General features: G+C 44.9%; 1 protein-coding gene across 2 annotated transcripts in view; it reads left to right on the top strand.

Moving 5' to 3' along the window:
* mical3a (microtubule associated monooxygenase, calponin and LIM domain containing 3a) overlaps positions 1 to 21,939 on the top strand; it is a 157,213-nt gene that overhangs the window by 31,264 nt on the left and 104,010 nt on the right. The window contains exon 2 of one of the 2 annotated variants that reach the window (XM_052474787.1): positions 19,771 to 20,036. The exons of the other annotated variant lie outside the window; for it this stretch is intronic. The gene's annotated coding sequence lies outside the window, so the exon portion shown is untranslated. The remainder of the gene's footprint in view (positions 1 to 19,770; positions 20,037 to 21,939) is intronic. 2 annotated transcript variants of the gene reach the window in all.

The raw sequence follows: 21,939 nt of genomic DNA, 5'->3' as shown, positions 1-21,939 counted from the left end.
GGATTAGGATAGAGTAGACTGGGACAGGGCGATTCGGGATGCTGCCAGAGAGAGAGGACTCCCAGAACTGTGGCTTTATTAGGGGATTAGGATAGAGTAGACTGGGACAGGGCGATTCGGGATGCTGCCAGAGAGAGAGGACTCCCAGAACTGTGGCTTTATTAGGGGATTAGGATAGAGTAGACTGGGACAGGGCGATTCGGGATGCTGCCAGAGAGAGAGGACTCCCAGAACTGTGGTTTTATTAGGGGATTAGGATAGAGTAGACTGGGACAGGGCGATTCGGGATGCTGCCAGAGAGAGAGGACTCCCAGAACTGTGGCTTTATTAGGGGATTAGGATAGTGTAGACTGGGACAGGGCGATTCGGGATGCTGCCAGAGAGAGAGGACTCCCAGAACTGTGGTTTTATTAGGGGATTAGGATAGAGTAGACTGGGACAGGGCGATTCGGGATGCTGCCAGAGAGAGAGGACTCCCAGAACTGTGGCTTTATTAGGGGATTAGGATAGAGTAGACTGGGACAGGGCGATTCGGGATGCTGCCAGAGAGAGAGAGGACTCCCAGAACTGTGGTTTTATTAGGGGATTAGGATAGAGTAGACTGGGACAGGGCGATTCGGGATGCTGCCAGAGAGAGAGAGAGAACTCCCAGAACTGTGGTTTTATTAGGGGATTAGGATAGAGTAGACTGGGCGATTCGGGATGCTGCCAGAGAGAGAGGACTCCCAGAACTGTGGCTTTATTAGGGGATTAGGATAGAGTAGACTGGGACAGGGGGATTCGGGATGCTGCCAGAGAGAGAGGACTCCCAGAACTGTGGCTCTATTAGGGGATTAGGATAGAGTAGACTGGGACAGGGCGATTCGGGATGCTGCCAGAGAGAGAGGACTCCCAGAACTGTGGTTTTATTAGGGATTAGGATAGAGTAGACTGGGACAGGGCGATTCGGGATGCTGCCAGAGAGAGAGGACTCCGAGAACTGTGGCTTTATTAGGGGATTAGGATAGTGTAGACTGGGACAGGGCGATTCGGGATGCTGCCAGAGAGAGAGGACTCCCAGAACTGTGGTTTTATTAGGGATTAGGATAGAGTAGACTGGGACAGGGCGATTCGGGATGCTGCCAGAGAGAGAGGACTCCCAGAACTGTGGCTTTATTAGGGGATTAGGATAGAGTAGACTGGGACAGGGCGATTCGGGATGCTGCCAGAGAGAGAGAGGACTCCCAGAACTGTGGTTTTATTAGGGGATTAGGATAGAGTAGACTGGGACAGGGCGATTCGGGATGCTGCCAGAGAGAGAGAGAGAACTCCCAGAACTGTGGTTTTATTAGGGATTAGGATAGAGTAGACTGGGCGGGGATGCTGCCAGAGAGAGAGGACTCCCAGAACTGTGGCTTTATTAGGGGATTAGGATAGAGTAGACTGGGACAGGGGATTCGGGATGCTGCCAGAGAGAGAGGACTCCCAGAACTGTGGCTCTATTAGGGGTTTAGGATAGAGTAGACTGGGACAGGGGATTCGGGATGCTGCCAGAGAGAGAGAGGACTCCCAGAACTGTGGTTTTATTAGGGATTAGGATAGAGTAGACTGGGACAGGGCGATTCGGGATGCTGCCAGAGAGAGAGAGAGAACTCCCAGAACTGTGGTTTTATTAGGGGATTAGGATAGAGTAGACTGGGCGATTCGGGATGCTGCCAGAGAGAGAGGACTCCCAGAACTGTGGCTTTATTAGGGGATTAGGATAGAGTAGACTGGGACAGGGGGATTCGGGATGCTGCCAGAGAGAGAGGACTCCCAGAACTGTGGCTCTATTAGGGGATTAGGATAGAGTAGACTGGGACAGGGGATTCGGGATGCTGCCAGAGAGAGAGAGGACTCCCAGAACTGTGGTTTTATTAGGGGATTAGGATAGAGTAGACTGGGACAGGGCGATTCGGGATGCTGCCAGAGAGAGAGGACTCCCATAACTGTGGCTCTATTAGGGGATTAGGATAGAGTAGACTGGGACAGGGCGATTCGGGATGCTGCCAGAGAGAGAGAGAACTCCCAGAACTGTGGCTCTATTAGGGGATTAGGATAGAGTAGACTGGGCGATTCGGGATGCTGCCAGAGAGAGAGGACTCCCAGAACTGTGGCTTTATTAGGGGATTAGGATAGAATAGACTGGGACAGGGTGATTCGGGATGCTGCCAGAGAGAGAGAGAACTCCCAGAACTGTGGTTTTATTAAGGGATTAGGATAGAGTAGACTGGGACAGGGGGATTCGGGATGCTGCCAGAGAGAGAGAGGACTCCCAGAACTGTGGTTTTATTAGGGGATTAGGATAGAGTAGACTGGGACAGGGCGATGCTGCCAGAGAGAGAGAGAGAACTCCCAGAACTGTGGTTTTATTAGGGGATTAGGATAGAGTAGACTGGGACAGGGTGATTCGGGATGCTGCCAGAGAGAGAGAGAACTCCCAGAACTGTGGTTTTATTAGGGGATTAGGATAGAGTAGACTGGGACAGGGGGATTCGGGATGCTGCCAGAGAGAGAGGACTCCCAGAACTGTGGCTCTATTAGGGGATTAGGATAGAGTAGACTGGGCGATTCGGGATGCTGCCAGAGAGAGAGGACTCCCAGAACTGTGGCTTTATTAGGGGATTAGGATAGAGTAGACTGGGACAGGGCGATTCGGGATGCTGCCAGAGAGAGAGGACTCCCAGAACTGTGGCTTTATTAGGGGATTAGGATAGAGTAGACTGGGACAGGGCGATTCGGGATGCTGCCAGAGAGAGAGGACTCCCAGAACTGTGGCTTTATTAGGGGATTAGGATAGAGTAGACTGGGACAGGGCGATTCGGGATGCTGCCAGAGAGAGAGAGAGGACTCCCAGAACTGTGGCTTTAGTAGGGGATTAGGATAGAGTAGACTGGGACAGGGCGATTCGGGATGCTGCCAGAGAGAGAGAGAGGACTCCCAGAACTGTGGCTTTAGTAGGGGATTAGGATAGAGTAGACTGGGACAGGGGGATTCCAGCTGAGCACTCAAGCAGGTAAAACACAGCAGAGATAAAGAGGTGAAGTCACTCAGACTAGGCAGAGTGGGAAATATTGAAATATCAGCATACATCAAACATTACCATACATTTCTTGAGCCTTTATTTGCCCATGCAGTCCCATTGAGATGATCAAGTAAGTTCTTTTCTAGGGTGACCTGGTGCATAGGTCCTTTGTGGTGCTCCCCTTGGAGCCTGGTAGGGTGGAGTTTGGGAGTGGCTTTGTCAGAGGACTCTGTTCCCTGGGATCAGCTCAGGCCTCCCTCCTTCTCCCTTCCCCTCCCTGTCCGTCTGACTCTGACTGAAGCTCAAACGAGGGCAGCGAGGTGTAAATGATGTGGTAGAGGTACGGTACTTGTCTAGTCCGAAGCCCTTCAGAGCCATATACTGCAGTGTCTGAGCAGGGTTGTCATAGTAACACTCAGTCACCTCTGTAGCCTTGACCTTGCCCAATCCAGTGCTGTATGTATTCCTGGACCACTCCCTCCCTGGAGGATGAGGAAATGATAGGATAGGCGTGCTCTGGCAGATGTCTGTTGTTCTTCTGTGTGCCATCCACCTTGTCAGAGACACACTGCTTTGAACCATCTGGCTATCAAGAATAAGCTTGTTTGTGTTGAAAGTGAAAGATGGTCTCGTCTCTTGTAGCCCCATGGTGACAGTCACATTCTCTGCACTGTTATGATTGATGGATCCACGTTGACAGAAATAGTACAGTTCTCCTAGGATCTTACGCAAAGCCGTTTCCCTCTCTCGGAATCTGCACTACATGATAAGGACTCTGGTGGAAAAGAGCGAGATAAAAAAACAATCAGGTCAGAGTTCAGGAGTTATGTCATGATCAGAGCACGAGCCAAACATGATTCATTCACACAGAGTGGGGGAGAGATCTTCTGGGCTCATGAACCTCAATTCTGAAGTCAGACCCTGAGGAAGAACACTGCGGGCTTCACACAATACTCACACACGGATATGCGTTTACACACACACACCACACACACACACACACACACACACACACACACACACACACACACACACACACACACACACACACACACACACACACACACACACACACACACACACACACACACACACACACAAACACACACACACACATTTTAAATATTTTATTTGAATCCACTATGGATACAGAAGGCACCTTCTTCTCCACACAGTAGGCACCTTCTTCTCCACACAGTAGGCACCTTCTTCTCCACACAGTAGGCACCTTCTTCTCCACACAGTAGGCACCTTCTTCTCCACACAGTAGGCACCTTCTTCTCCACACAGTAGGCACCTTCTTCTCCACACAGCAAGGTTGCCCATGACAGCTGACACAGTGCAGGACATTGCTAGCTGCTTTGTCTTTTTACAATGCAAGCCTGCAATCTGAAGTCCACGTACTACTAGGATCTTCATTTGATCACTCTTATGTTGCTGTTGAATTGCAAACTTGTGGTTTATTTTGATTTTGAAAAGGCTTCTAAAGTTTGTCATTTCCACTTGAAAAATGTATAATCCCCTACAAAAATGTCCATTAATTATAATCCACATAATAATTCAAATTTCCAGTTGATGCAGGTTTATTTTCCTGCTGTAGAAAACTGGCTCAAATGAAGATCCTACATCTGTATGTACATGGCCGAGAATACCAAATAACAGCACAACAAGTTTGCACTGATAACCCAGGCTGTTCAGGGGTGACAGGAGGGGATGGTATTTCAGCAACTTGTCAGCAAAGTCATACTATACACACACACACACATTTAAAGACAATATGCAGCCTCTCATGACCCAATATGGAAAATATCATCGAATCAAAGATCCAAATGAATAGCATTCATTGGAAATAGTTGGTAGGCTTGAATGTCTCACTGCATTGGCTAAGTAATACCAGAGAAATCTTTAAGAAAAGCAAAACATACTTGCCTTTTTCTAGGCTGTAACTAGTTGACTTTCCATCAGCGGGCATCTAGTAGTACTGTCATTTGTGTCAGCTTCCTGTGCCAGTTTCTGCTTGATTTTGGTCCGTTTACAATATTGTGGCCAATCCTGAGCAGCTCCTCTAGGAAAGCAGTTTACTGATTGGTTGTCAATCCTCTTTTCAATGAACCAGTTAGGTTCCACTGTATGGACAGAGATCATTGTGATGGAAAAGATGTACAGGGGCGCTCAGCTCTGTGAACATTAGTGTCTCGTGACAGACTGTTCCATGAATGGAGCAGCAGGAATTTTTTGTTTTTGGTAGATTTGGTTTTGGCTTCTGAGATTGAAATGATCCTAATATGTTACATGTATGTTATGGCACGGGACAGTGAGGAGCTAGTTGCTATAACATCTAATTATCCATCCAACATGAAGACGACTCACCTCTTCCTCTGCAGCGTAACACGATTTCTCCAGGACCTTACTAGAAACAAGTTTGTTAGTGAGAACATCACTGAGCCATGGCTGTATGTGTATATCCTGGTCCATTGGAACAATTACAAGTGGTAGAGGCCCCTCACATCAAAGTAGCATCTCTGGAACGTCAGCGAGCCGAGATGGAAAGTGAAGATGACACCCAAGGCCTCTTTAGAGTTCAGTCATACCCTAATTTGGGATTATTGGAATATTTGGGCAATGACATTTATGTTCTACTGTAATTGTGTGTGTGTGTGTGTGTGTGTGTGTGTGTGTGTGTGTGTGTGTGTGTGTGTGTGTGTGTGTGTGTGTGTGTGTGTGTGTGTGTGTGTGTGTGTGTGTGTGTGTGTGTGTGTGTGCCAATCCATGTTTCATTGTACAATTAGATCCATTTGGCTGTCATGATGTTCATGGTGAAGCTTCTCGGCTTGCATAACTGTGGGGACACGTAAGGAGCTCAATCGTTGTTCGATGTTTACACAGCACTAGTGCGTTCCAATACAAGATACAGTACTCCTGCCGTTGATGAGTTGCACTGTTGTGCTGCCAAACGTAGATTTAATTGACCACACTCTCCTTGTTTTTGTTTATCCATCATCCACCGTAAACAGACCATACTATTATTCAGTTCTTTAAATAGAGACAGAGTGGTATACAGTATAAATAGTCCGAATGGGCAATAACGAAATACAATACAAATAACGCAGTACTAGTATTTATGTTTCTATGTGGATCCAACGCGTCATAAATCACAATCTTACATAAAGCTGTCAGAAACCCATGCAGTGATTAGGACAGGGAGGCATCTTGGCACTAACTGTCTCTCGATGTCCTTCACAACTCAAGAGTTCTCACGCTTGCTGCTCACTTTAACTTAATTATCGCAGAATGCTGGGCCCTCTGCCCTGATGCCTGTGCTGTATGATCCAGTGGAGGGCTGAAGGACAGGAGGTGTCAGGAAAGTAATTGGATTCCTTATTGTAAATAAGGAATCTAATGACTTTCTACCGTTTTGTTTTTCGGTCTAAACCATCTCTTAATGCAATGCTTATTCAACACGGTTTATGTGGATCATCCCTCTTCACTATTCCTGTGACACAGCTGTTTGTTTTGCTGGCCCGTGGGGAGTCTGATTGGCAGGGGAAGTGTGTGTGTGTGTGTGTGTGTGTGTGTGTGTGTGTGTGTGTGTGTGTGTGTGTGTGTGTGTGTGTGTGTGTGTGTGTGTGTGTGTGTGTGTGTGTGTGTGTGTGTGTGTGTGTGTGTGTGTGTGTGTGTGTGTGTGAGTAAGTGTGTATATGGTTTGTATATACAGTATAGTCTAGTGAGTGTACGTTAGGTGAGTGCAATATAGAGTCAGTGCAGATAGTTCAGGTAGCATTAATTGACTATTTAGCAGTCTTATAGCTTGGGGGTAGAAGCTGTCTTAGAGCCTGTTGGTCTGAGAGCTGATGCTCCGGTACCATCTTAAGTCCTTAGTGATGTGAACGCCAAGAAACTTGAACCTCTCGACCCGCTCCACTACAGCCCTGTTGATGTGGATGGGGGCGTGCCTTCCCCTCTTTCACCTGTCGTCCACAATCAGCTCCTTGGTCTTTCTGACATTGAGGGAGAGGCTGTTGTTATGGCACCACTCTGCCAGGTCTCCGACCTCCTCCCTGTAGACTGTCTAATCACCATCGGTGATCAGGCCTACCACTGTAGTGTTGTTAGCAAACTTGATGTTGGTGTTGGAGTCATGTGTGGCCACGCAGTCGTGGATATACAGGGAGTACAGGAGGGGACTAAGCAGCATACACCCCTGAGGGGCCCCCGTGTTGTGGTACAGTGTGGCGGAGGTGCAGAGGGAGGGGTTCAGTTCCAGGGGCATGCGTGTTGGTGTGCCTGCGCGTGCAAGTGTGTACATGTGTGTGCGTGTGTGTACGTGTGTGTACATGTGTGCATGCCTGCGTGCCTCTCCAACACAATGCAGTCCATTGGTGAACAGTAGTCCAGAGGTGGGGACAGCTAGCTAGGCCTCTCAGATGAGCAGCCTGTCCTCTCAGCCTTTGTCTCCTAGTCCCATTGAAAAGCTCCCTTTGTGCCGAGATCACGTCACAATATTTGAACAGCTGCAGCCCATCGTTGGTTGTGTGCGTTTGCAGTACTCCATCAGCACTGGAGGGAGGGCAGAGATTGTGAGTAGCAGGATTGTGGTAGTGGAGGATGGATAGGGGATGACTGTGGGAATTCATACCTGATCCTAGCTGTTTTCTTCAGTCACGGGCACATGTTACTCAACATTGTCCTCACTCCAGTTCATAATGCATAGGTATTCATGGTTAGCCTGTCTCCCAGATCTGTTGTGCACGAACTCCTATGGTCATTGTCACACCAAATTTGCAAGACGGCACAAACAGACCTGGAGCCAGGCTAAGTCATGCTAAACTGTCAAATGATAGAGATTCCTGCCACATAAGTCTGTTCCAGTAAAGACTCATCTGTCAGGGTATAGAACAGCAGTCATAGATCATGTCTTAAAACCTGTGTATGAAACACGGTGACAGCTCTATTGTAGTCAGTCTATTCTAACCTCATTAAAGTCAACCTGTCAACATTTGTATTGGCTTCAGCATTACCCTGTCTGTTTACCTTCCTGCCCAGCTGTCCTCCCACTCTACACACACAGTCATAGGACACAGGCATGCTTTCTAAGCATTGAGACTGCTCTGTCCTCCGGTAGCGGAGAATGGGGTAAGTTTTGCCGAAAGGGTTTGTTGAGCCACCCGGTGTTTCTAGGGAAACCAGTGAATCACGTGACCAACTATTAAGGAAGAGGTTCTCATGCCACGGAGTCTGAAAAAGAAGAAACAACAAAAATGGTGAGCAAGTTAGTAGATTGGTTTTTAAGATCCTTTTATACATCAATTAGAGTTTCTATAAGCTACAGCATGAGGTCCTAAACTTAGCATGAAAGTGCATCCTTGTAGCTGTATGGGCTAATATAGTCAAAAAGTTTGCCTTGGGTTAAGTTGAGTCAATGGCCTTGGGTTAAGTTGAGTCAATGGCCACCATACCCCATACAAATTATAATTACATTTAGTCTGTTTTATTTTGCAATGTGTCATGCATATGAACTCAAGATTCATTTTTATTGTTATAGAGCAGACATCTTCATGCCCCGTGTATAGAAACATAAAACAAGCAGGGGTCTGGCCCACTTTGAGATTATTGAGAGAACAGCCAAGGAAGTGAGAAAAGGGAAGAAGCCCGTTGAGCAGCAGCAAGGGACGAACAAATAGACTGAATGACACTGGAGGTACACTGACCAAAAATAAAACGAACATGTGCCTGTTTGAAAGAGAGGCTATGATAGAGTTGCAGACGAACAAGGTCTTATCTGGTGACATGGAGTCGGATCTTGCTAAACATATCAAGAATCTCACGGACCAGGTTCATGTGCTCAGTACCCTTCCAATGCAGAGAACTTGACAACGAATTTGCACATCGAAAAATTTGCACATCGAAAAAACATCGCAGACAACTGGTCAAGAAATGGAAGGGTAAGTGATATTGAACAGAGAGATCTGTATCAATGTAAGCATGCATTTAAGATATACAATATACCACACGCCCATTCCATGAATTAAACTTTGACCTACCAGCACCATCACCCACTGTCACAGGAAGCCATCACCCACTTACCCCAAGGCGGCTCAACTTACTCTGTCCCTATGATCAACTTACACCATACCCTGAGTAAGTTGTGCCAAGCGATACTTTTTGGGGGACAAAGCTATGTTTACATTATTTCCTGGGATTCACAACATCCGGAAATATGTCTATGTCTTTGTTAGAAAAAATACTATATTTCCCTTGACGTAGTGATGCTGAATGTAAAAAATGGCTCAAGATTCCCCACTCTCCCCTAACCCAGAACGTACAGTACTGTCCCAGGGTGTGTCTGAAATGACACCCTATTCCCTAGAATATACTTTTGACCAGAGTCCCAGTGACCCTCCAGACAGACATGTCTTGTGGCATCCCAGACACATTGGCAGGTGCTCAGCCGTCAAACAGAGGCCTGGAGCCTGGTCAGGGAGCTCCAGTAGACAGTCAGTCCAGGCAGAGCGGTGAGAGAAGCCCCTTGCCCTGGGAACGAGGGGCAGATACCAGCCCAGGCATGGTTGTCTTACTGTCTGTCTCTGTGGTACACTGCTTGTTTGTGGAAGTACGTACAGTTAAGGAAGGCTGTACTTTCATCTGTAGACCACTTGGTTATGATTCACTGTGAGAAACAGGGTGAAACCTTTATGACATAGCTTGGGTTTCAGCAGTGGTGTGTGTGTGTGTGTGTGTGTGTGTGTGTGTGTGTGTGTGTGTGTGTGTGTGTGTGTGTGTGTGTGTGTGTGTGTGTGTGTGTGTGTGTGTGTGTGTGTGTGTGTGTGTGTGTGTTTGAGAGGTCTTTGATTACTGTCCTTGGGCTGAACTTGGATCCAGGTTGTTGAATTTGAGAGTCATGGCTGCCATGGGTCCGTGTCAAACACTGCTCACTGAAACCATGACCTCAGTCTGTTTCGTAGTGACAAAGTAAACAGACTTGTGTTTAGTCTGAGTCTAATATAAAATGAAATATAATGTGTGAATATCCATGATAAAAGATGTCTGCTGAGACGACAGTCAAGTTCAAGCAAATGTCACATTTAAACAACTGATTATACAACGTTGATTATACATAGAAAGGCATTCCTATTTGAATGTGTCTTATTACAAAGGACACTACATCAAAGTGCTCTCCCTGACCTCCAGGCCAATGTCTTGATTTGGAATTGGTCCAGGCTACTTTCTGTGATGTGCATTAAAGTCATTGTGTAACCTGTAACCACAGAGGTCTGAATTGTCTTTGTAGAGTTTTAGTGAAAGGTTCTGTCCAGGGCTTTGCCTCAGTGCTACCTGCTACTTATGTTAGCACAGGCTGGCAGAGAATGGCTGACGATGCTTACATAAGATCACCACCCTCTCTCTTCCAGTCACTCTCCAGGCAATAGAGATAGTGAGAGAGGAATAGGGAGAGAGAGAGAGAGAGAGAGAGGGTGGTGGAGAAAAAGAGAGAGAGATAGAAGATGGAGGAGAGAGGGGACAAGTTGGCAGTGGTCAAGAATGCAATTAAAATTCTGGTCAAGGATGCAGAGTAAAAAGCCCCACTGGGGAGGGTGGGTAGTTTGTGTGAGAGCAGACTACTCTCCATTGCGTCATCACATGCAAGGTTGGGTTGGCAGGCATCACTGATATCGCCTGAGAGTCCACTAAACCATGCATCACAGATGAATCAATGAGTTTTATCCATGAACATAAACACACACACACACACACACAACATACACACACCGATTGTACATTAGTTACAGATGTAGGATCTTAATTTGATCACTCTTTTGTTGTTGAGAAATTTTCCTACACAGCACCAAATGCAAACGTGTAGTGTATTTGAGGCTTCTAAAGCTTGCCATTTCCACTTTGGAATTTCAGACATGCCCTAACAAACAATGTATTAACCCCCCAACACAAAAGTCCATTAATTATAATCCACATAATAATTCACATTTCCAGTTACTGCAGGATTTCCTGCTGTAGCAACAGGCTCAAATCTGAATGGCATGAGGTGTACGTTCATAGTGTTTCCGTTATGTCATCAACCTCATGACATCTTCAGCAGGACTAAGTCCATTATCATTTAAGGAACTTGTAAAGTGGATCACTGTTCATTTAGAATGATTCGGGAGGCACGTTCTCCTTCTGGCAGATCAGACAGCGATGTTCACTAAGGCGTGGTGAAGGTTCTAGCTGCAGATGGCGTATCCATCGCCTATATGGAAGTGAAGTGAACCATCAACTCAACACATCATGTAACCTATGACATCATGGATCAAGTGTCTCAGAATAGGTCTGATCTAGGATCAGGTTCTCCTCTTTCCACCTACTCTTATTTTTATGATCTAAAAGGCTAAACTGATCCCAGATCAGCACTCCTACTCAAAATGCTTTATGGATATGGACTCAGGTTGGCTCTGTGTGGAATTCCAAGTAACCTTCGTCCTCATCAAAGTATCGTCTTGAGTTGATATTACCACTGACATGCTGTATTTCCTGATGTGGTTCATCTTTAATTCATTTAGAGATGCATGTATCCTCTTAGAAGAATGGTATGAGACAGTGACTCAGCATAACTGCAAAGTCATTAGGTTGGATTGGACAAGGAATATACCTATTATCCTACCCCTGTCTGTCTCTGTACCCCCGCCATCTGCAAATGAACACATAGATGTGTCTGGACAATGTGAACTATACTTGGAAAAGCAGTTGAAGGAGTTTGTGTGCTTTTGCATGCGTGCTTGTGTCTCTGTCTGTCTGTCTGTCTGTCTGTCTGTCTGTCCGTCCGTCCGTCCGTACAGTATCTGTGTGTGTGCAGTCTCTCGCCATGTTTCACTGTGTTCCCAGTGGAGTGACGTCACCGACAGTGTTTCAGCCAACAGGGCTCTGAATCCTCACGCAGGCCACGGCGGGAAGATCTGGTTGCCATGGTGACTGATCTTGTGTTAAAGCCGTGTTTGCCAGGCGTGGGGTAGAGCTTTGAGCCACAGCAGACGGTCACCCTGTGATTGGCCGGCTGAGAGAGGCACAAAGACATAAAGCTTTGGCGTAATACACTTAGAACACAAACAAATACACATGTATACACATACATACAGTGTATGTACAGTATACATAAACAATGCATTGCACACATACACAAATGCCCACAAAACCACCTCTACACACAAGAACGCACACATGACAGAATATACAGTTTCTCAAGATAAAAGCCTGCTTCAATTGTATCCGGCGATTTATTTAAAATGATTAATATTGAGTAAGGTCCTCTTAACTACACTGTATAACTGTAGTTGTACTGGATAATAAGAACATGGACCCCTGTACTCCAGATCAAACCATGGTGATCAGTATTCCATCTACTGCTTGTTTGTAGAGCGAGACGGCGAGAGCCTCTGTAAATCCTACTAAGGCCACTGTCCTGTCATGTCCCAACCTTGCTCTGCCACTGCCCTGTCCTCAACGTGACATGAGTGGAGGAGGAATACCAATGGGAACCGAACAGCTGCTCCTAATTCAATTAGTGTCTCGCTTCCTGTCTTTGTTTCAGCTGCTGGTTGAGTTAAAGACTAATGCGTCTTGATCAATACCCTGTAATGGGTCCTGTATGCTGGGAACAGCGTGTGCTCTGAGTCTCTCTTTGTGCTTGACCACAGGGCTGGTGGGAACAAGAGGGTCGTATTCATTAGGGTACACCGTAGCACAACATTTTGTAATGCAAAGCGAAAACAATTGTTTCTTATTGGGCAAGTTCAGAAAGTGCCTCTCTGTCTGTTTCCTTTTGTTTGGTGCCTAATGAAGCTTTGCCCCCTCCACGTGTTGAATAGTACTGTACCTGGAGGTATAACTGTAGAAGGCATGTTACCATCCTCGACACCCTCTGTTATTCTGTACAGTACCTATATTAAGTTATGTACTGGAAGTCCAAAATGGAGAGGTTTCTTTGGGTCACCCATGTCTGGACCACTGACCACGACCTTTGACCTCTCTGACTTCTCCATGTCTTGGCTAGGGCCTATCGATACTGAACCCAGAGACCTAATAAAGAACAGGCCGTGTGAGGACTGCGTCCAGTCAGTTAGGCCGCTGCCAGACCACTACTGCTGTGTCAGCCCTGCCCTGTCACAGCCCTTGTCTGAGGTCTACTTAAATAAATATAGCTCTGACACTGACCACAGAAAGCCACTGACTGAATCTGTCTCTTTCATTCTATCTCTCTATCTCTCTCTGGAGGATAGCCTGCTGGGTCTTGGCCCCTCAGACAGACTGGAGTTGACTATGGAGTGATGTCTCAGGTTTAGTCTGGATAGCAGCATCACAAGAGTGATCAAATTAAGATCCTACATCTGCACATAATGTACAATTGGTGTGTGTATGTTTTGTGTGTGTTTAAGTGTTTATGTTGTTTAAGGATGAAACTCTATGAGTCCGGCCCGGATTCATGTTGAGACAAAACTAAAGTGCACCTATTATGTCATAATTGTGAACTCCCGGTGTACACATATCTGATGAATGACTTAAATGACATAAGAACTGGTGCGGTTGGTTTTAGTTTCAATAGATGATCCTCCAAGGTTTGATTGTTGTCTACCAGGAATTATATCGTTCTTATCAGCAGAACTCAAACACAAGTCTGTAAGAAGAGCTCCTCGTGTCATTTGAGTGTTTGTTAAGCTTTAACGACATTTCCCGCCCATATGCTCCCAGTAGTGATTATATGTCTATGGGCCCTACGGAACAACCAACACAGTCACATCAAACCGGTCAGCCGACAATACATTGCAGGAGGGGAGGGTCACCTTGCATCATGTACTCATCCCTTTATCTCGTTCTATGGCTCCCTCTTAGACTAATGAGTATTAAGAGGTCACGGACAGAATGACCCCAACTCCTTGTCTCTGATTCAGACTGTTAGGCAATGGCAATTTAATCTTACTCTGCTCTGTTATTTATTGGTTATTCAGTGTGTAAAGGAAGGCTTGTTTATCCGATAAAACGGGGCTCACAATAAACTGTGTGTGTCCCCAAATAAGTAACACATGGGGACTCAGTGGCGCTCTTGCTCTCCCCTCTCTCTGCGTTCCCAGCAGCCCTGTGCAGTGTGCTCTCCATGCTCAGTGGCCCGTGTCTGAGCTCCTAATGACTGGCCCATTGATGAGCATGCCCATTAGTGTCCCTGCTCTCATCAGCACACCCACCCTTTATGAGTCTCCAGTCTGGTCACCCAGATGGGAGGGGCACTGCCGTGTAAATTAGCCATGACAGGTGGGGAGCACAGCCAATAAGAGGCTCAGACATCCAGGGTGTGGCTCTCGATAGTCCCTATGTGGCCTGCAAATCTCCTACAGCATACAACACTCTGTAGGCCCATTGTTGGGGGCAACACAGGGTGTCACAGCACATCATCACACCATAGCATTTCAGATCTGTCAGAAAACTAGCTTTAGCATCTATTAGCCAGGCCTCTCTGTAAATACAGTTGAAGTCGGAAGTTTACAAACACCTTAGCCAAATACATTTAAACTCACAATTCCTACATTTAAACTCACAATTCCTAACATTTAATCAGAGTAAAAAGTCCCTGTTTTAGGTCAGTTAGGATCACTACTTTATTTTAAGAATGTGAAATATCAGAATAATAGTAGAGAGAATGATTTATTTCAGATTCTATTTCTTTCATCACGTTCCCAGTGGGTCAGAAGTTTACATACACTCAATTAGTATTTGGTAGCATTACCTTTAAATTGTTTAACTTGGGTCAAACGTTTCAGGTAGCCTTCCACAAGCTTCCCACAATAAGTTGGGTGAATTTTGGCCCATTCCTCCTGACAGAGCTGGTGTAACTGAGTCAGATTTGTAGGCCTCCTTGCTCACACGCTTTTTCAGTTCTGCCCACACATTTTCTATGGGATTGAGGTCAGGGCTTTGTGATGGCCACTCCAATACCTTGACTTTGTTGTCCTTTAGTCATTTTGCCACAACTTTGGAAGTATGCTTGGGGTCATTGTCCATTTGGAAAGCTTTAACTTCCATGACTGACGTCTTGAGATGTTGCTTCAATATATCTACATAATTTCCCATCCTCATGATGCCATCTATTTTGTGAAGTGCACCAGACCCTCCTGCAGCAATGCACCCCCACAACATGATGCTGCCACCTCCGTGCTTCACGGTTGGGATGGTGTTCTTCGGCTTGCAAGTCTCCCCCTTTTTCCTTCAAACATAACGATAGTCATTATGGCCAAACAGTTCTATTTTTGTTTTATCAGACCAGAGGACATTTCTCCAAGAAGTATGATCTTTGTCCCCAAACCGCAGTCTGGCTTTTTTATGGCGGTTTTGGAGCAGTGGCTTCTTCCTTGCTGAGCGGCCTTTCAGGTTATGTTGATATAGGCCTCATTTTACTGTGGATATAGATACTTTTGTACCTGTTTCCTCCAGCATCTTCCCAAGGTCCTTTGGTGTTGTTCTGGGATTGATTTGCACTTTTCGCACAAAAGTACATTCATCTCTAGGAGACAGAACGCTTTTCCTTCCTGAGAGTATGACGGCTGCGTGGTCCCATGTTGTTTATACTTGCATACTATTGTTTGTACAGATGAACGTGGTCCCTTCAGGCGTTTGGAAATTGCTCCCAAGGATGAACCAGACTTGTGGAGGTCTACAATTTATTTTCTGAGGTGGCTAATTTCTTTTGATTTTCCCATGATGTCAAGCAAAGATGCACTGAGTTTGAAGGTAGGCCTTGAAATACATCCACAGGTACACCTCCAATTGACTCAAATTATGTCAAATAGCTTATCAGAGGCATCTAAAGCCAATTTTCCAAGTTTTAAAGGCACAGTCAACTTAGTGTATGTAAACTTCTGACCCACTGGAATTGTGATGCAGTGAATTATAAGTGAAATAATCTGTCTGTAAACAGTTGTTGGAAAAATGACCTGTGTCATGCACACAGTAGATGTCTTATCCAATTTGCCAAAACTGTAGTTTGTTAACAAGACATTTGTGGAGTGGTTGAAAAAAACGAGTTTTAATGACTCCAACCTAAGTGTATGTAACCTTCTGACTTCAACTGTACACAGTGGAGATGATAGCCTGGTTGTGCCCTGAGGCAAGGCTGCATGGGCTCATACTGTGTGAGGGCGTCAACCGTGTGTGTGTGTGTGATTGTGTGTTCCACTCAGGGCTAAAGGCAGTGTGGTAACTGTAGATCTACACACACTGACCTTTTTTTCTTGAGTGCCTGAATGGAATGTGAGCCCACCAGCACCCACTCACACATGTTAAAGAGCCCGTCAATCCCCTACTCACTTCCAATATGTAAAGCAATAGGGCTGAGGAGGCAGGCCTGGCATACGCTGGGCATATCGAGGCTGGGTTTATCCACATACAGTACATAAAAAGGATACTAGGCTTTCTGTTACAGAAACAAGATAGCAAGCTACTACCAAATGCCTGGTACTCATAACATGATATGCTTCAAATATAGACACCGAGACCAATAAACTTGGAGAACACTAACATTAATGGACTGTAACCCACCACAGTACACAGTCAATCTATACTTAAAATGTATCAAATTGGCTTTTGATATCGAGAGTCATTGTGTTCCACTTTATTCATGGACTTGATATTGAGTTCATTTTAAACCACAACAGTTACAGTACAGTTCATTTTAAACCACAACAGTTACAGTACAGTTCATTTTAAACCACAACAGTTACAGTACAGTTCATTTTAAACCACACCACTTACAGTACAGTTAATTTTAAACCACAACAGTTACAGTACAGTTCATTTTAAACCACAACACTTACAGTACAGTTCATTTTAAACCACAACAGTTACAGTACAGTTCATTTTAAACCACAACACTTACAGTACAGTTCATTTTAAACCACAACAGTTACAGTACAGTTCATTTTAAACCACAACAGTTACAGTACAGTTCATTTTAAACCACAACAGTTACAGTACAGTTAATTTTAAACCACAACAGTTACAGTACAGTTCATTTTAAACCACAACAGTTACAGTACAGTTAATTTTAAACCACAACAGTTACAGTACAGTTCATTTTAAACCACAACAGTTACAGTACAGTTCATTTTAAACCACAACAGTTACAGTACAGTTCATTTTAAACCACAACAGTTACAGTACAGTTCATTTTAAACCACAACAGTTACAGTACAGTTAATTTTAAACCACAACAGTTACAATACAGTTAATTTTAAACCACAACAGTTACAATACAGTTCATTTTATACCACAACAGTTACAGTACAGTTCATTTTATACCACAACAGTTACAGTACAGTTCATTTTATACCACAACAGTTACAGTACAGTCGATACTCTCTGACTTTAGGAAGGAAGGAAACCATCTGTACTGTCTTTTGTTCTACACCTTCTTTTATGCTGATGATCAAAGCTCTTCTCTGTCTCTTTGGAAAAGTCAACATAACTGGAAAATGAATGGATTTTCATGCATTTGGCTGCGACTGATTTGTGTGTGTGTGTGTGCGTGCGTGTGACCAACAGGATGGACCACCCTTTACTAAGGGCTAAGGGCTTCGACTGCTGAGGTAATCGTCTCATGTAGGATCGTCTTTACAGTTTACTCCACTAAGCCACGTACAGTTCTAATGTTACCTCTTTACATGGCAACAAACCATAAAATAACCTAACACAAAGGCACTCAATCTAAATGGAAAACAAGAATGTTGAGTGACGAATTATTTTTAAAAAAAAGGTAACATTAATTAAAGAGTATACTGTAGTAATGCTTCATTAATGTTATATTGAGTTACACTTTCATTTTACTCGGCTGTTCCCTTGGAGAAATGGATGCTTTGGTTACAGGGAGAGCACATTTTATTAGTGAGCCTAACACTCCACCAGTCTGTCTGCCCAGCTACAGTATTGCATTAGAAGTGAAAATACATAACTCTGGAGTGCTGCGTTTGAGCAATCTCTCTGATTGGCTGTGACAGCCGCTGTCCCAACAAGAGCTCAGCCAGAGCCAGCCAATCACGAGACTGTATGTTCACTCTGGCAAACACAGATCAGAGATAACAAGACAGTTAATGAATTGTTCACCGAAAACCCTGGGAAATTTAGCTGAACCTTATTCGAGCAGTAGTGCATGGTCATTTTGTGTATGTCTGTGTGGAGTGGTCCTGATTTCTTGGGAAAACGGTTGTATTTGTTGTTGTGATTGTCAAACTTAAGCTTCAGAAAGGAATGTCATTGAAGTCCGTTACAGTATTCAATGGATAGGAAGCAACTCTGTGTTTGAATGTGCCTTTCACGAAGAATGGAGATGCACTGAAAATGAGTGTGTTCGTGGCAAAGACTACACAATGACCTCACCGGTATGTCCCAGAAACACTTTCACATCTCCTCCCGGGTTTGGCAAACTGGACCAATCACAGACCATTGTCTTTGCCTCAGTGTCTGTGGCCGGGGGAATCAGGGTGTACCCTGGACCATGATCACAGCTCACATATGTCATCCTTTGGAGGGACAGTGAAATAGAACGACACCCTCTTTCCCAAAATGGAGCTAAAAATCCTCCCGACCCGCTTTTCAAATTCTTTTGTTTCCACCATGAACAGTGGAATGAATGTTCTTTCCCAGCTCCCCAGCCACCAGCTAACTGCACTCCAATTGCTAGCTGCACTTGGTCCAAGCCCCACAAGCCTCAACTCCAATTTTCTTGCCTGTAAAACGTCAGCAAATCTAAAGCAGGTTCTTATCATTATGTAATTATGGCACTTATGCTGTTCAGCAGCCTGTCCTATGTCGGTCCATTGGGCTTCTTGCTTGTTTCACTCTTTTCAACTGAGGCTCTGGCAAATGTATTCTATTGATGAAAGTAAGTGTGCAGTAATCTGCTCATTCAGGAAACTCACCCTTATGCATAATGCACCACTTATTGTTAGATATGAGTTATCAGCAAAGGACAATCAATACTATTTGACCTTACTTCAAACAGAAACCTTGGTCTGTGCTACTGAGTGTATAGACACAATGAGTTCTGTTATGGGGGATATCATCTGGTCATTGGTCTTTGTTCAATGCCTCAGTCAAGTCGACAGTATATAATACATTGTCAGGGTGTGTATGTGTTCATCTGCCTGAGCATGTGATCTATTGTTTACCATTCACTGGTATCTAATGTGCATTGTTCAAGTGTTCGCATTTGCTCACGGAGTATAATTTACACATACGGTAGATTTGACTGAACAACAGCAGTGCATCTATCTGGTTTCTCTGTATTTATGTATATGGGTGAATCAGGGTGTACCCTGGACCGTGATCACAGCTCACATTTGTCATCCTTTGGTCCTGATTTCATTAGAAGTGAAATATATATATATATATACTTTATAGCCTCACACCTGGTAGGAAAGCCTGTGTAAGGCCAGCAGGTCAAGCTGCCACGTATGAGACCAGTGGTACTTATTGAACGTGTGTTATTTCTGTATCCTGTCAGGCTGGGAGCATTGGGAGTACATTTTGTGCCCACCCCATTACAAAGCCCAGCCCAGTAGTAGTGGACAGACAGGCAGGCAGACATACGAGACAGACACCTCTCAGATCAGTCAAGTCCTTCCCTGTTGCCTTGGTGCATTAGCTCCAGTTACCCCACCCCTTCTGAAGACTTCCCATTGTGTGTTTCTTTACAGGCGGCCCGGGAGCCCTCCCTTTGTGAGCCAGTGGGCGTGTGATCTCACCGCTGAGAGGAGGGGCCCCCTTTCCCCTGTCTGGCCAATCCTTGAGCTCGGTGACTAGGTCACGTGAGAATCCCTCTTTCGGGTTGCCATGACAATGTGCACTGGTCCAGACAGCATCTTACTGTGGTGAGAAGGGAAGAGAAGAGGAGGGAGGATAGACAGAGGGCGGGAGAGCAAGAGAACAAACCCCAGACACCTATGCTGTGCACCTTTCCTCCGTAAGTACTGTCACCACTCTCTCCTACACACCCAGCACGCTGAATGGATATTTGCTGCACGAGTGACAACATGTGTTTATTATGAGCAATGTCCTACCCGGTAGATGTCTTTGAAGATTGCAGGGATGACATCATGCATGTTTCCTTTGTTACGTGTGGAATGTGTGAGGGACTCTCTGTCATACGTAAGAGTCTTTTGTCTGCAGGAGTCAGTGAGATCTCACAGATGTTCTGTGTCTGTAGTGGGCAGATCTTCACTGGAAGAGAGGTGTCATAAAACAAAACAAAAAGAGGGGCGGTCACAGCTGAATGATGTCACCTGCAGAGATCTGAGTGGATCCTCTCTGATGTTTCATAATGACTGTCATCCTCTCAGTGGGCTGTGCAACTCCTATTTTCTACCTCAGTAGCTCTCTTTTATTAGCTCCTCACCCAGCAAGATCTCTCCCTCTCAAGTCAGTTGGAGTCAGTTGACATTCTTGGGCCCCCTGCGGTTTGCTTAACTAGCAAAACCCTGCAGATACAACTAGGGCAACCTGAGGCCCAATATGTGGAATGTCCTGGTGACGATGGCAAGAGACTGGAGACGACGTGCTCTCCTTCACTATGGGGAGCACAGCTCGAACTACTAGTGTGTGACATGGATCTGTAGGTAGGATCACTGGTGTCAATGAGTCATTAGACTGTGCAGGTCATTTGTTCATTATGCAAACTGTTTTTAACCTAAGATATGTGAGAGCAGCAATTTGAAATCTATTCAACCCTAGCCAATGAATATGCTGTTTTAGCACAGCTAATGTGGAATAACATTATCGCCATAAAATATAATTATTATTGACATGCAATCTACACATAATACAGAACTGCAGTATAGTCATGTCATTTATTTGACAGCAGGATTTTTCGTAGAAGCTGGTTTTCCCCCATTTTGTGTAATTATCGTAGCTCTGTAAATGGCAACTAATGTATAACGGCAGAACAGCGTTTTCTGTTGACTTCATATGGAATCGTTACACAGGACCTTGTTTCACTGTGTGGTTGGAAGTTTAAACGTTAATGAAAGCGTTACTAAACTGGCTACTGTTTTTGCTTAACTTGGAGTCAGTGTGCGAGTGTGTGTAGCCCCAGGAGCCCATCTGTCTACCATTGTACTGTAGGCCTACCTAAACCTCTATCAGATCATCTGCATGATAAGAAATACATGGAGGTAGCAGTGTGTGTGATTCATTTTGGTCTTTTCTTCATGCTTTTTCCAGTGGCTTTCAAATTCTTTGACCCTTTTCTCTATTTGTATTGCTTACTTGTGAGGTGACAGTTTAACCACTTTACGTGGTGGTTGAGACATACAGCAGGCCTTTAGTGTATTATAGCATAGTTACCTGGTCATATCTCTCTTCTCTGTCGCTTTACCGTTATCAGAATATTTTGTATTTTACCTTTATTTAACTAGGCAAGTCAGTTAAAAACAAATTCTTATTTTCAATGACGGCCTAGGAACAGTGGGTTAACTGCCTGTTCAGGGGCAGAACGACAGATTTGTACCTTGTCAGCTCGGGGATTCGATCTTGCAACCTTTCGGTTACTAGTCCAACGCTCTAACCCTCCCCTGAATTTAAAGCTTAGGCCATATTTTCTGCTTAACACATATTTCTTACATCCGCTGTCCAATGAAATAACAAATAACGTTTTTTAATTTGAACCTTTATTTAACTAGGCAAGTCAGTTAAGGACAAATTCTTATTTACAATGTCGGCCTTCTGGAGAACAGTGCTACCTTTTTTACCTTGTCAGCTCAGGGATTCGATCCAGCAACCTTTAGGTTATTGGCCCAGCGCTCTAACCACTAGGTTACCTGCCGCCCCAAATGTCAATGCCATAAGAAAGCCACCAGGTTAGTGGCAAG

This window comes from Oncorhynchus keta, chromosome 22 (genome assembly GCF_023373465.1).
Source record: "Oncorhynchus keta strain PuntledgeMale-10-30-2019 chromosome 22, Oket_V2, whole genome shotgun sequence".
Lineage (NCBI taxonomy): Eukaryota > Metazoa > Chordata > Actinopteri > Salmoniformes > Salmonidae > Oncorhynchus > Oncorhynchus keta.
This window is presented reverse-complemented; position numbering and strand designations above follow the sequence as displayed.